This window comes from Elephantulus edwardii, unplaced genomic scaffold, assembly GCF_000299155.1.
Source record: "Elephantulus edwardii isolate Elephantulus edwardi_28Jun2011 unplaced genomic scaffold, EleEdw1.0 scaffold00010, whole genome shotgun sequence".
In the NCBI taxonomy this organism is placed as follows: domain Eukaryota; kingdom Metazoa; phylum Chordata; class Mammalia; order Macroscelidea; family Macroscelididae; genus Elephantulus; species Elephantulus edwardii.
In genome coordinates, this window is record NW_006399760.1 from 1,113,403 (window position 1) to 1,125,806 (window position 12,404).

The 12,404-nt window shown below is 39.6% G+C and overlaps 1 protein-coding gene and 1 pseudogene across 1 annotated transcript in view; both read right to left on the reverse strand.

Annotated features, from left to right (window-relative positions):
- The window catches only part of RAB3GAP1 (RAB3 GTPase activating protein subunit 1 (catalytic)), a 132,924-nt gene that overhangs the window by 115,150 nt on the left and 5,370 nt on the right, over nt 1-12,404 (reverse strand). The gene's annotated exons all lie outside the window — the stretch shown is intronic.
- On the reverse strand, nt 9,901-11,279 carry LOC102860697 (annotated as a pseudogene).

Below are 12,404 nucleotides of genomic sequence, written 5' to 3' on the forward strand. Positions count from 1 at the left end.
AATCTATTTTAATATACACTGAGAAAAACAGAAACAACATCGAGTTTTGAAGACAAGTCAAATTCTGATTATTCCACCTACACACAGAATAAACCACTCACTAACTCACCTCAACCTTTCATCAGGTTTATTTATAGGACTACTTAACTTTCTCCTGCATAAGCAGCTGCTAGATTAGAACCACTGTCCTTGCAATCAGCAGCCTGACACATTACATACTACACCAATAGAACTACATACAGTTACAATGGCAGAAGGTAAATAACTAAAATGATCCAAAACTCATACTCATCTATAAAATGTTAAGTAATACATGACTAAAACATACGTAATGACAATATATAATAGGTTATCACAGTGCATGGGACCAGAGTTGATATATAATAATTGCCATTTCTTCACCACCACCCCTTTAAAAAAACTAAGATGAAGAGAGCTGCAGATATTTGTGAGACAGTATCAGGGAATGTAAGGGAGCTCTGATGGCCATGTTGGTAGGGAACTGTACTGCTAATTCAAAGGCTGAATCTCTCTGAAGAGGTTAAAATCTTCCACCAGCTGTGAAGGAGAAAGATAGGTAATCCCTTCTGCAATGGAAACCTTATAGAGGACCAGCTAGGAATCAGTTTCGACACAATTGCAGTAAGTCTGAGATCTTAACTAAAGTGAAAAACAACCAACATCACAAAGTAGAAAATGGGGTAAAAAAAAAAAATTTCTAGAAACAATCAATGTCTTCAATTTGAGGGGCAAACCCCAATAACTTACATAATTAACAAACTCTAAACAGGAAAAATTAAAACATACCTGTACATATAAGTCTGGCTGATACTTGACTATGACTCATAGTGGCCCTATGAACATTAGATCTGAACCTTGCCCTATCCCTGCACCATCCTCACCAACCCTGATATATTCAAGCCCATTGTGTTAGTCATTGTGTTAATCCATTTAAGGGTCTTCCTATCTTTCTCTCAACCTTCCTCTACCCCCACCTTTCCCAGTATAATGTCTTTTCCCAAGGTTTTTTATCTTCGTACAACCTGCCCAAGTATGTGAGTCATCATTTTGGCCACTAAAAAGGGCCATGGTTGCACTTCCCCCAAGATAGACGTTTGTTCTTTGGCAGTCTGTAGACAATCAGTTCTTTCCTCCAATATAAAAATTCAAAGGCATCCATTTTTCTCCTGTCATCCTTATGCCACCATTGTCCGTCCAATTTTCAGGTGTATAAGAAACAAGTGGAAACCCATAGCTTGTAAAAGGTATACCTTAGTTTTTAAACAGACATCCTTGGTCTTTAGAACTCTGGAGAGATCCTTGACAGTAGATTTCCCCTGTACAACACATCTTTTGATCTCCTGACTGTTGTAACCATGAGTATTGATTGTGGATCCAAGTAAAATGAAGCTGACAACTTCAATTTTTTCTTAACCTTCATCATGTTACCTTTTTCCCCCTGACAATGAGATATAACCATATTCAAAGTCATATTCAAGTCTTTGATCTTTTGTGGCAAGTCTTCTTCACTTTGCATAAGGAAGGTTGTGTAATCTGCCTAACTCAGGTTGTTGAGCATTCTCCTTCATTCCCAATGTCACATTCTTCTTCATATAGTCCAGCTTCTCAAATTATTTGCTTAGCACACAGACTGAATTGGTATGGAGAAAGGATACACCTTTCATGATTTTCAACTATGCACTGTTTCCTGGTTCTGTTTGGACAACAGCTTCTTGGTCTATGCATTGATTTCCTATGAACACAACTAAGTGCCCTGGGATTCTCATTTTTCTCAATATTATCCATAATTTGTTATGATCCACTCAATCAAATGCCTTTGCATAGTCAGTAACAGGTATGTATCTTTCTGGTATTCTCTAGCCAAGATTTATTGGATATTAGCAACAGTATTTCTTTTACCACAGGACTTTTTTAAAATGCAGCTTAAATTTCTGGCATTTCCCTGTCAATGTACTGTTCCAGCTGTTTTTGAATAATCTTCACCAAGGTTTGACAGGCATGTGACATTAATGCTATTATTTAATAATCACCACATTCTGTTGGACCAAGTTTTTTTGAGAATGGGACGGACTATGGAAGGGAAAAAACTCAAAAGACGCTAGAGTTAAAAAAAAAAATTGAGTAAAATACATGAATGACATCTAATTTCTTATTACGTAACAGATTTTAATAGACTTCAATGAGACTATAAATAACTTACGAGGAAAAAAATCTGTGTCAAACTAGATTTCTTTACTGAAATTGTCATTCAAGTGCAGATAAAGATCTTTTCAAGTAAATAAAATAGAATTCACACTCAGTGAACTTGCACTGTAAGAACTACTAAGGGAATTCTTATAATTGAAAAAAATAATAAAAAATGGCAATTTGAATGTACTGAGCACCTTAAAATGATAAATGAGGTAAATAAAAATGACAACAAACACATCTTTTCAAGGACGTTCAGTAATCTGTGATCAGGCCCTGATTTTTAGCTGTGCCAGCTTATACAGCCCTGTCAGTTAACATCACAGAATGCTTCTGTCCAATCAGGGCCCACCAATACCTGGCCATCCTGGTCCCCACTGGCTTGCAACTGTCCAGCTAGTTATAAAATACTCTATTTTGAGTTATCATACCATTCCTAAGAGCTAGATGTCACAACACAGTAAATAATCCAAAACCCACACTTGGGCTTTTTATTTTTTTATAGTTTTCAATATTACTAAACACAGGCATATGATTTAAATGATCAAATGTAAAATTACTAGGAATGTCAAACCTCAAGAGAGACTGTGTATATGATGCCTTAATTCATGCACATCCTATATCTTGCTTTTCTCTCATATACATATCTTATTGTAGATTGAGAAGGCAATATCTCTTTTAGTTTTGCTTTGCCCTGTACAATTAGACAGTGAAGTGAGTACCCTTATACTCACATAGTATTTACTGGTTATTTCATATCAATGTTAACAGGGTAACAGTATTCTTCCTGCACTTCTGTCTTTAATGCTGAAATCCATATCCTCTCTTCTTTTATGGAAAAGTGAATTCTAATTGTACCATGTAATAACAACAACAAGAAATAAATCTTTCCTTCTTTTTTTAAATTTTTTTTATTTCTAACAAAACTGCAATGCAATCCCAAAAGCACACGGTTCAAATTGACCATCTATTCTGCGGAAGAAGAAGGAGTAATTTCCTTTTGTGCACTTTACTGCCTCTGAAAATTCACTGGAGGGTATCCTATGAGTTGATTCCAACTCAATGGCACACAACAACAGAGAGATCTATAAATATTTAAATTAAAAAGTAATTGCATTGTTGTGGTAAGTGTACACGGTAAAACTGAAGATAATAGCATGAAAAATCAGAAAAGAAGGATACTAAGTAGAGATTTACTGTTGGCAAACTTCATATATTTTACCAAGAGTAATTTAATATTAAGACAAGTTAAAGGTGCATAATATGGAGGGTAATCATAAGTGGGGAAAAAAAGATTAAAAATATTTTAAATGGAAAATTAAGAGATTAAACCACAATCCAAACATCTATTAAATTATGACCCCCCCAAAAAGTATGAAAATTAAGGACAACAAGGAGGATTGAAAAAAAAAACCCAGTAAGCTGGTAGTGGCAATAACACTATAACAATACTTGAATGAAAAATCAATGTACACAAAACCAAAACAGCTCAGGGGATTTGGCTTACTGATTTTGAGGTTTAGGGTCATGTTCTCATGGAACATTCCACTTAATTAGTCTAATATCTAATGCATCTGTTCTCCCTCCTAGATCATTGTGGAATATCTGGGGGTATGGGGGGGGGTGGTGTATTCACCTGGAACAAGAAAGGAAGAAAAGGCATCAGAAAAAGAATAGAAGGAGGAAGTAAAAATGTGTGGATGACAGCTTCGACAAATGACTGCTTCCTTTACTAAAACCATCAGAAAAATAGAAGGAGGAAGTAAAAATGTGTGGATGATAGCTTCTACAAATGACTGCTTCCTTTACTAAAACCAGAAGAAATGGATAGTGTCCAGCTATCATTACTGAACATTTAGATCAAGGATTCTACAGAAGAATCCTGATCAAATAGCACATAAACATGCAACAGAATTTCAATTCTCACAGAAGCAGACCATCACCTTGCTCTCATCCAGAACACCAGGTAGGCTCACACCACCAGCCTTTTGTTTAGCAGCTCTCTGTGCTTTAGTGATCCTTTCTAAAAAGACATTTTCCACCTATGCAAAACGCTCTCAATTCCCCAAACCTTTACTCTAACTAAGCCAATTTATTATTAGAGTAAATCAATGTTAAAGTTTTAACTTTTCTTCATCAAAGTAAGTTTTCTGTTCTTGAGCACTATTTTTGCTGTTATGTGCCCTTGAGTTGCCTGTGACTCAGTGACCCTATGTACATACATTGTGTTTCACTCAAGCACATTGTGTTTCACACATTCCTTCATTCATATTGTTCATCTTATTCCCATAAATTGAGTTTTATAAATCACTGCTGACCTATGCCCACTATTACCCCGTCTTTTCAAGTCTCCCCTAGATCTTTCCTAATTCCTTCACTGTATGCCTCCACTCACCAAAACCTGCGATCCAATGATTTCCCTCCCTTTTCACTCTCATCCCCCATGTCCCACTCCTTCTGCTTCTGAACTTCTATACACATTTTACTAGTTATTCTTTGTTTTTATGATGATGATCTTTAACAGTATTTGTCCTTATTAGACTGCATTAATTCACTCAGTACAATGCTCTCCAGCCTCTTTCATGTTGTGTAGTATTTTCTGAAATCATTGCTTCTGAGTGCTGTACAGTATTCCACTGTGTGAATGTTCCACAATTTCTCAAGCCATTTGTTTGTTCATGGACATCTGGCTGTTTCCATGTTCTTGTGATTGTGAATAATGCTGCTGGGAGCATCAGTGTACAAATCATATGTCTCATTTCTATTTTCAAAAGGTTATATTCCAAGCAGTGAAATAGCTCAGTCATATGGAATTTCTATGTTCAATATTTTGAGGAAATGTCAAACTGCCTTCTAGAATTGTTGTTGTTGTTATGTGTCATCAAGTCGCCTGCCACTCACAGCGACCCTAAGTACATCAGCTGTAAACCCTGCTCTATCCTGTGCCAATCTTACTGTCTCTGACATCCATTACTCTAGTCACTGAATCCAGAGTTGTGGTACCATTTTACAATCTCTCCAACAGTGTACGAGAGTTCCATCTCACCTCTCCAACATTTATTGCTTGCTGTCCTATTAAACTTTACCACTGTTACTGGAGTGAGATGGTATCTCATTGTGGTTTTGATTTGCACAACTCTTACTGCCAGTGATTTTGAGCATTTCTTCATGTGCCTATTGATCATCCAAAAAACTTCCATGTCTCTCATCCATTTTGTAATTGAGTTATTAGTCTTTTTCTTGTGGAGGCCCTATAGTATTCTGTAAACTTTCTTTGAGACCCTTGCCTGGCATGTCATTGCCAAATGTGTTTTTTTCCCAGTCAGTATGTTTTCTTTCACCCTGTTGGGAAAAGTTTTTGATGTTCACAGAGACTTAATCCTTAGAATGTCCCATTCATCAATGCTATTCTCTCCTGATTGTGCATTTCAGCTATATTTGCCAATCTATTTATACCATAGGCTAGGCCCAAGTTTGATCCAATTTTGTCTCTATGATCCTTATGGGTTTGCTCTTTATAGGTCTCAGATCCATCTTGAGTTAATTTCTGTATACAGTGTGTGATGTGGATCCTGCTTCATCTTTCTGTAGGTAAAATTCCAGATTTGCCAGCACCGTTTTTTGTAAGCATTATCATTTTCCCATTTGATAGGTTTTGTTTTCTCATCAAATACCAGCTGACAGATTGATGGATTAATTTCTGGGTTCTCAATTCTGCTCCACTGTTCTGTCATCTGTCATTGTTCTGGTACCATGTTGTTTTCTTTATTACAAATATAACAGATTTTAAGATCATGGGGTGTCACACCTCTCACTTAGTTTTTTTCTTTCAGAAGTGCTTTGCATCTTTCCTTTCCAAATGAACTTGCCAATTGTCTTTTCTGTCTCTTTGAAAAATAAATTTGAAAAATGGAGATTCATTTAAACATGTAGATTGCTTTTGGTGGGATCACCATTTTCACTCTGTTTAGTCTTCCTATCAATTAGCAGAGAACATTTTCCCATTTATTTAAGAAAAGACTAAAACGGATGTTAGAGGAGTTTCTGAATATTGCACTAGGGCACCAAGAAGCCAAAGCAAAAATTGTACTAGGTACTGAGAAGCCAAAGCAAAGAGAAAAAAATAAAAAAGTTAAGAAGCTGAATAGAATATTTCAAAGGGTAGCTCTGGAAGACAACACAAAGAATTATAATGAAATGTGCAAGGAGCTAGAGATAGGAAATCAAAAGGCTGAAGTCACTTGGCATTCTTAAGCTGAAGAACCAAAGAAAAAATTCAAGCCTCAAATTGCAATGTTTAAGGATGCTATGGACAGAATATCGAATGATTCAGGGAACATTAAAACATGGAAGGAGTATACAGAGTCACTATAACAAAAAGAACTGACTAATAAAAGAATTTCAAGAAACAACATCTGATCAAGAGGCAATGATGATGAAGGAGGAAGTTCAGGCTGCTTTGAAGGACTTGGCAAAAAATAAAGCCTCAGGAATGATGCATTACCAGTTGGCATATTTCAACTAACAGATGCTTGCCCTGAATGTGCTTACCAGGTTGTGCTAAGAAATCTGGAGGACAACTACCTGGCCAACTGACTGGAAGAGATCCACATTTATTTCCTTTCTAAAAAAAGATGACCCGACAGAGTGTGCAAATTATGGAACAATATCACTAATATCACACATTAGCAAAATCCTGCTGAAGATTATTCAGAAACAACTCGAACAGAACATTGACAGAGAATTACCAGAAATTCAAACTGTATTTAGAAGAGGTTGTGGCACTAGAGATATTACTGCCAATGTCAGATGGATCTTGTAGAAAGCAGAGTACCAGAGGAATGTATATCTGTGTTTCATTGTCTATGCAAAGCATTTGACTGCGTGGATCACACCATATTGTGGCTAACCTTAAGGAGAATGGGAATCCCAAAACACTTGATTTACTATCTCTGAAAATCTGCCTGAGGGTAAGTTATTGGTGGGTTTCAACTCAATGGTACACAACAACAGTGGGTGAGTAAAAGGTTACAAAAAGTTAAGCATATACTTGTGACTGAATAATTTCATTCCTAGGTACTTATCCAATAAAAACAAGAGTCTACTACATGCAAGTTTTATACAAAATGTACAGAATTATTCATACTAGACAATAACAGAACATAAACATCTGTTGTGAACAACTGAAACTGTGGCAAATTCATACAACAGGATAATACTCAGCAACAAAAAGAAATTAAATCCTGATACAACGATCCAAACAAATCTCAAAAGCAGTGTGGTGAGTAAAAGTCAGTCATGAAATGTACAGACTAAGTAATACTATAACAATTGAAAGTAATCTATGTCTTTAATTAGAAAACAGCAGATTGGGGTGGGGGAAGCAAGAGGAAGAGCAAAAGGCTAACTAAAAGGCATCACAGGGACTAATCAAGGTGATGAAATGATCCTATTATCTTCAAAAGAATGTATTATATGAGTATAACCATATGTCGAAATTATTTCACACTTAAAATGCATGTAAATTTTCTTTTTAAAAACGGAAATACTAATCTAGTGGGAAGAGGTAAATAGTGGGTAGAGTTATTCACGAACAAAGAACAGTAAATATTAACAGCTGAAACTGAGTTGGCAATGTTGTTGTTGTTATGTGCCGTCAAGTTGCCTGCAACTCATAGCAACCCTACATACAACAGCCTTAAACCCTGCTCTATCTTGTGCCAATCTTATTGTCTCTGACACACCTGTCCCCATTACCCAGTCACTGAGTTAATATATCTCATCTCCATCTCTTATGCCATATCCTATTTTAAATACATTTGTTGTCACTGGCTGCTTTTGAGTCTTGATCCCCAATTTATTTAACAACTCCACCTGTTACACAGTTGTTAACTCTGACTCACAGCTACTACTTACAAAAGAACAAAACATAACCAATAACCAATCTCATTAGTGCCATCATCAAAATGTGCTGTGTTTATTGCTGTATTTGGCTTCAAAATTTTAACCTCGTTTATTTACTTTACTAATCTCTCTTCTTCACTAGACTTTTCTATATAAATAAGGATCTTATTTTGTTTACGATTTCCTTACACATGGCATCTAGCAGTTGTTGTTGTTACGTGCTGTCGAGTCAAGCAAGACTCCTAACGACCCTATGAACAAAAGATCTGAACGCTGTTCTATGCTGTGCCATCATCATACTTCCTGATGCACAAGAGCCCATTACAGTAGTCACTGTGTCAATTCACCTGGTTGAGGGTCTTCTCCTTCGCTGACCCTCCACCCTTCCCAACATCATGTTCTTCTCCAAGGAACAGACCCTCCTAACAACATGCCCAAAGTTATGTGAGGTGAGGTGAAGGCTCATCATTCTTGCCTCCAAAGAGTACTCTGGCTGCACCCTCCCCAAGACATGTATCTGTTCTCTTGGCCATCCATGGGAGTTTTGTATTCTTCTCCTATAGAGTACTTAGAAATAATTTTAAATAATATAATTAGGAATAGACTACCAGAGACTGCAAGTACTCTGGATAGTTCTTTTTGGGGGGGGCAAGTGGGAGGTTTAATAGTTCTTTTTTTGGTACTGCCAATTGATTTCCATTCTAACTGTATTCTAGTTCATTTTGTCTAAAATCTTGCTGGGACCCATAGCTATGTAATTGTCTCAAGCAGAACAGAAAGATATTTTAGAACCTGGCATATACCCTTTACTAAAAAGTATTTCAAAAAATCAAGTCTAAAAATATTTTTAAAATAATAAATCAACTTTTTATACTTTAAAAAATCTTTAAATGTTATATGATTATTATATGTTATGCTACTTTTTGACTCCTACTCATTCATATAAATAAAAAAGAAAACTTAAAGCTTTTTTTTTGTGTGTGTGTGTTTGGTTTTTTTTTTTTTTTTCTGGAAAATAAAAACAGAAAAACTAAAACCCCAAACTCCAGGAAAAAAATCCTAAAAAATACGTTTTTTTCTTAAAAAATACTGTGTAAGTCTCTACTCCTTTCCCTCCCCAACAGTCCTCCTTGTGTTCTTTCTTCTAAGTGCCCTTCCCCCCACCCCCACTTTCCCAATATCTACCCAGGATGCTCATTCACCTCCATGTTCTCCTTACCTGGCCCCTCACTTAATTCTCCCTAGGATTTGTACCTGCAGTACCCTTCCCTCAGCATCATGCAAGAGCTGCCTCCCCTTTTTCTTCTGGGATTCAACCACCTCTACCACTCCCGCTCCCAAAGGATCTATTCTAAACAGGAGCATGTAAATTGCCCCTGGCCAAATTCCCTCCCAAATCTCACCCACCCAATCCCAACTTCAAGAAATGTCAGAACCTCCTCATGGGCAGTCATAGCCCAGACTAAAACATTTTCCAATCTGTCTTTATTCTATATAGGACCCTTCCCCTCCCCCTCTACTTCTCCATGCACCTCCAAGAAGCAAGCTTTCTCTGGGAACCCCATATTATCTTGGTCTTCTCAAAGAACCCTCTCTCCATGTCCTTTCTTCAGCTCTCAAGAGGCTGGGTCTTCTCACCAAGGAATCTTTACCCCCTCCCAATCTCAGAATGTGTGATCAATTTCTAAAGTGTGCCTTTCTGCCCAAGGCTACCCACTTCTACTCTCCCCAGGCCACAGGAAGCAACTTCCCACCCAGCCCAGGGACCTTAGCCTTCTGCCTCTCATGCTAGCGGATGAGGACGTTAATCTCAGCCACACTGGCCTCCAGCACGTTCTCAGCTGTGGTTTTGCCATGCTGCTCCTTGAGGTGTCGCCTGATGGCAGGTTTGTGGGCAAAGCGCACATCGCAATAGGAGCAGCGATAAGGACGAGCTCCTGAGTGTAGATTGAGGTGGTCGTGCAGCGTGGACTTCTGTGTGAAGCATTTGCCGCAGATGCCACATGAGTGCGACTTGACGTCTCGGTGCACGTTCATGTGACGGTTGAGGTTGCTACTGTGGTTGAACTGCTTGCCGCAGCGTGGGCACATAAAGATGAAATGCTGTGCCCGCATGTGGAAGACCAGCTTCTCTACACCCTGGAATACTTATGGGCACTTGGTGCATTTGATGTTCTTCAAGGGGTTCCCACCTGAGAAGCCCCCAGGCAGGGGGCCTCGGTTGCCCCCTGCACCCAGGCTGCCCCCCGCCCCCCGAGCAGCCATGGCCACCGCTGCTGCCTCCACCAGCCAAGAGGTGGCTCCCACACTCGATCGGCCCCCAGGAATCAACAGCAAGCCCTCCCCTTCAGCGTCCTCGGATAGGCTGTAGCAGGCCTTAACCACACCTTGTGGAGGGGTCACAGTGCTGGGTGGCACGTTGCTCTGGGCCAGTTCCCCAAGATGGCTGCCCACGGAGCCCCCAATGCCTAAACCCCCTCCCAGGCTTCCTGGGGGTTTGAGCCGGTGGGCCACCTCCAGGGCCGACTCCACCTTGACAATGCAAATGTCTGACACATCCTCGTCCTCATCCTCATCTTCCTCCTCAGCCTTCAGCTCCAAGTCCTCATCCAGAGGAAACTCCAGCTTCACAGGCCGCAGGAAAGGAGGTGGTAGAGGAGGTGGGGGAGGGGGCTTGGGTGCTGGTTTTGGGGTCCTGGCAGGAGGGAGTAGAGACTTGGTGGCGCTAGCCCCAGCCACAAGGCTAGCCTCCTGACACCATCTTCTTTAAGGCCAATCTTGGGCTCGATGAACTGGCTGAGAGCATTCCGACATTTCTCCACCACGTGCTCCATCTGTAGGTAGGAGGCTGCCGTCAGATAGTTGACTATGTCCCTGACTGCAAATTCCAGCGCACCCGTGTATCAGGAGAGGAGCAGGTCTGCCACAATGCGCGCACTGTGCATCAGCGAGACCTGCAGCTCAGAGCTGGGGTTCAGCAGGAACTGATCCCGCAGGAACGGCAAGCAGGCGGCCAGGATGACCTTGTGGCCACGAAACTTGAGGCTGTAGGCTACAATGGTCATGTCGCAGAACCGCTCCTCTGCGCGATGCTGGTTCATGTTCCGCAGCGTAGCGGCCTTGTGGCCAGGCAACTGGAAGCGAAGGACTTCCACCCCAGAGGCCATTGTGGTGGGAGTGGGCAACCCTGGCCCGGTTCCGAGCGCTGTTTTCCCCCGACTATTTTCCCCACCCCCCCACACACGGCTGGCGGCGCCCCCCACCAAAACCTAAAGCTTTCTGGATGCTGTTGTTGTTATGTGCCGTCAAGTCACTTGCAACTCACAGCAACCCTATGGACAACAGCCCTAAACCCTGCTCTGTTCTGTGCCAATCGCACTATCTCTGACACACCCATCCCGATTACTCCAATAACTGAATCAATCCACCTCATGGAGGGTCTTCCCCTCTTGTGCTGTCCCTCTATCCTTTCAAGCATGATGTCCCTCTCCAAGGTCCTGTTCTTCCTTACAACATGTCCAAAGCATGTCAGACAAAGCCCCAGAATCCTTGCCTCCAAGAAGCAGTCTGGTTTTACCCTCTCTAGGATGAATCTGTTTTCTTGGCAGTCCATGGTACATCCAATACTCTTCTCCAGCACCACAGCTCAAAGGCATCAATTCTCCTTCTATTCTCCCTAGTCAATGTCCAACTCTCTGATGCTCTCAAATTTATCATTATAAAGCTAAATCCCTAATAAGCAGATAATAGAAATTGATCGCTCCTTACAAAGGATTAAACTACAATCTAATAGATTTGTAATAAGAACAATGAAATAATGCTTCTTCAAAGGAATCTAACAAACTAAGATACATATAACTTTAAAATCACAATGTTACTGTGTTTTCTTCAGTGTAACACAAAAATTCTCAGGTACAATATATGTCTCAGAGTACATGGTTAATTAAATAAACAATTAGGGTATAGTTTATTAATAAAATCAGCATAAAACAGTAGTTAGCTAGATATGTTGTGTATGTATAGGTATGTATGTGTACATATGTATGTGTAGATACATGTATAAATGTATGTGTGTGTGTGTATATAATTCAAATCAATTTTAAGATCAAAATTTTGTCTCTCTGGTTAAGCAAAATAGCTAACCCAAGAAATAAACAAATGCAAGAAGTTGATAGCTGCACAATCTTTCTGACAGCTACAACTTTGAAAAGAGATTTTCAAAGATTCGTAGGGAGAATGTTAGGGGAACATCCAAAGAAACAAATAAAAGCATCCATAAAGAATGATATTTA